The sequence below is a fragment of the Herpailurus yagouaroundi genome, unplaced genomic scaffold, assembly GCF_014898765.1.
Source record: "Herpailurus yagouaroundi ecotype Mexico unplaced genomic scaffold, PumYag 159, whole genome shotgun sequence".
Lineage (NCBI taxonomy): Eukaryota > Metazoa > Chordata > Mammalia > Carnivora > Felidae > Herpailurus > Herpailurus yagouaroundi.
The window spans coordinates 10674316-10677552 of NW_024412400.1; the positions used below are offsets into that span (position 1 = coordinate 10674316).

Here is a 3237-nt window from a genome sequence, read left to right on the forward strand (position 1 = left end):
CCCTTTGAAGCAGATAGAGTCTTCTGTTACCTGAACACATTGGTTCTGGTAGCAAGCGCCATGGGCTTGGGGTTCAGCAGTGTCTAGCATAAGCATGTTAAGGATTGGGCCCCAGCTAGGGAAAATAAAATTCCCAGTTTAAGAAATTTTTGTAGGCCTGAATACCCCCAAAGCAATGTAAAATAGAAAAACTAACAGTTCTGACGTTTAGACTAAACTATAATTGTACAAGTTATGTGTACCCTAGAAAATTGGTCTAATAAAAGGTGGGAAGTACTGTTTTTTTTTCCTGTGACCTTCATAATTGGCTACTTCTAATTTTTGAGAACTGTTGAGTACTGGGAGCACAGAAGATAACACCCATTTCAGACACCACCCAGCTTTAATAGATCATGACTTTTTGCCATAGTTTTTTCAAAGGCCCTTGTTTAAGAAAGAAAATGAAGTTTCACTTCTGAAATACCACCACCTCCAATCTTACTTTTTACTTTCCCAAAGGCACACATGATCTTGAATGTGGTATCTGTCTTTCCTGTCTTTATTGTCTGTACTATTTAGAGAGATGTATCCAGAAACAATGTCCGACATGGTATTTATGCTAGATTTAGCCATTCGTAGGTTGCTTTTTCCAATCGGTAGTATTTTGAAATGTATCTGATACACGCAGCTCTAGTTCATTCATTTAAACTACTATTTGGCATCCCGTGGTACGAATTTGCCAGTTTACTTACCTTTCCTCTGTTGACAGAAAAATTTTGATGTGGTTCGTTTTTGACCGTTTGAACCAGTGTTCTAGGGAACAGACATCTTTGAACATCTCACGCACGGGTGCAAGAGTTCTATGTAGGTTGTGGACTTAGAAATTGTTGCATCGCAGGATGTGTGGGATTCCAACATGGCTAAATATTTCCAAACGGTCTCCAAAGTGGAGACTTCGCGTCAGCCGTGTACGGGGGTGCTTTGTTTCCTTATTCTTGTCTTGCACTTAGTATTAGTTTGGTTGAAGAGTTTTGCTGATCTGGGGCTGAGATGGTCTCTCATTTTCTCTTACACTCCCCTTTTGACTGGTGAGCCTGGGCGTCTTCTCATTCGGCTGTTGACTTTGTACGCTTCCCCACATCAGTGAGTTGTTCGTTTATATTCTTTGCCTTTTTTTCACCCTGATGTGCGTTTTTGTTTTTTTTTTTTAAACTCATTTGAGAGTTCTTGACATATTATGGGTGTTATTCTTTGTTAGTAATGTGCCTTGGAAATATCTCCTCAAAGTCTATAATTTATATTTTAACTTTGCTTCTTGATGCTTTGTCTCTTTGCTTATCGGTTCTTGTTAGCTCAAGGTCACAGATGTTCCCTGCCGCTTTCTAAAATGTTTAAAGGTTTGCATTTTACATTTAGTACTTGAATGTACCCTGATTTCTGTATGTGGTAGGAGCACTCCGTGACTCTTTGCTCCTCTGATAGACTACGGCTGCTTCTGTCATCTACCAAGTTTATGCATATGCGTGGGTCTGGGGCTGGCTTCCTTAGGCTTTTTTTCTATACCTATGCTAATACCATAGTCTTGATAAAGACGTAATAACCTGAGGGCAAGTTCAAAATTGTTGTATTCTTAACACTTTGTTATTTGAAACACTTTTTCTTTTTCTTTCTTTCTTTCTTCCTTTCTTTCTTTCTTTCTTTTTTTGAGCTGGGGAGAAGGTCAGAGGGAGAGAGAATTTTTTTTCTTTTAAATGTTTTATTTACTTTGGAGAGACCTAAAGACCCAGTGAGAGTGGGGGAGGGGCAGAGAGTGAGGGAGACAAAGAATCCGAAGCAGGTTCCAGGCTCTGAGCTGTCAGCACAGAGCCCAACATGGGGCCCAAACTCACAAACCACAAGATTATGACCTGAGCTGAAGTTGGACGCTTAACCAACTGAGCCAACCAGGTGCCCCTATTTTAAAGACTTTTTAAGAATAGTTTTAGGTTTGCAGTAAAATTGAGAGAAAGGTTACTTTACTTTTTACTATAAAGATACTTTTTACTATAAAATTTTAAGATTGATTTGGCAAGTTCCACAAAAAGCCCTTGTTAATTTTTTCTTGGAATTGCATTGAATTTATAGATTAACTTGGGGGAAAATGATTTATGATTTAACTTAACATTCGTGAACCTAGAATCTCCACTGATTTGGGTCTTTTATTGTTTTCCAATAAAGTTTGTGGTTTTCTTCAAAAAGGTCTTGTACATCTTTTGTCAGATTTGTCCTAGGTACTTTATTTTTGCAGGTGTCCAGAATGGGGTCTTTATTTTATTTTATTATTTTTAACACTATTTTATTTTTTAAATTAATTAATTTTTTATAATTTACATCCAGATTAGCATATAGTGCAACAGTGATTTCAGGACTAGATTCCTTAGTGCCCCTTACCCATTTAGCCCATCTCCCCTCCCACAACCCCTCCAGCAATCCTCTGTTGTCTGTATTTAAAAGTCTCTTATGTTTTGTCCCCCTCCCTGTTTTTATATTATTTTTCTTTCCCTTCCTTTATGTTCATCTGTTTTGTATCTTAAATTCCTCGTATGAGTGAAGTCATGTGATATTTGTCTTTCTCTGGCTAATTTCGCTTAGCATAATACCCTCCAGTTCCATCCATGTAGTTGCAAATGGTGGGATCTTTATTTTAAAGATGACGTATTCTGATTAGAAAACTGAAAGATAGCTCTGAAGGCTTGCTTAAATTGAGGTCAGTCTTTTCCTTTTTTTTAAGGTTTTCCTGTGGGTGACGGCGCGTGCCTCCCGCCATCCCGCACGAACTGCACCCGAGTGGTCCAGATGCTAGCACCTGATCCCTCCCACCATGCAGGTTCCCGTCAACCTTTTAGTTAAAAGTTCCCACCCCTTGGCCTTTCTCTGAATCTGATCTGCGTTTACAAAATGGCGACTGTAGTTCCTGCCACAGAATTCATCAGCTAAAATTCTGCAGTGATACTCACATTTTTAGCGTGCATATTTGACGTCAGGAAAACAAGGGTAATCAGTACTCCTGCTCGGCTCCCGAATGACACTAAGACGTGAGGACTGATGCCCATCAGTTCTTCCCACCTACTGCATTGTTATTGCCTGGTAGTTTTTACTTTATCTTGTTTTAACACCTCCCGCACCTTCCACGTGTTCCTCTAGGTGCTTTTCTCTAGATGTGGTTGCTTCACATGACCACGCATACAACTTAAATATTGTGTCTGTAATCAAATAGCG

General features: G+C 39.2%; 1 long non-coding RNA gene across 1 annotated transcript; it reads left to right on the forward strand.

Moving 5' to 3' along the window:
* The first annotated feature begins 997 nt into the window (after positions 1 to 997).
* LOC121033549 (uncharacterized) lies at positions 998 to 2886 on the forward strand. Its single transcript, XR_005791984.1, has 2 exons — positions 998 to 1122; positions 2750 to 2886. It is a non-coding gene; the product is annotated as an uncharacterized LOC121033549 (long non-coding RNA).
* Positions 2887 to 3237: the final 351 nt, after the last annotated feature.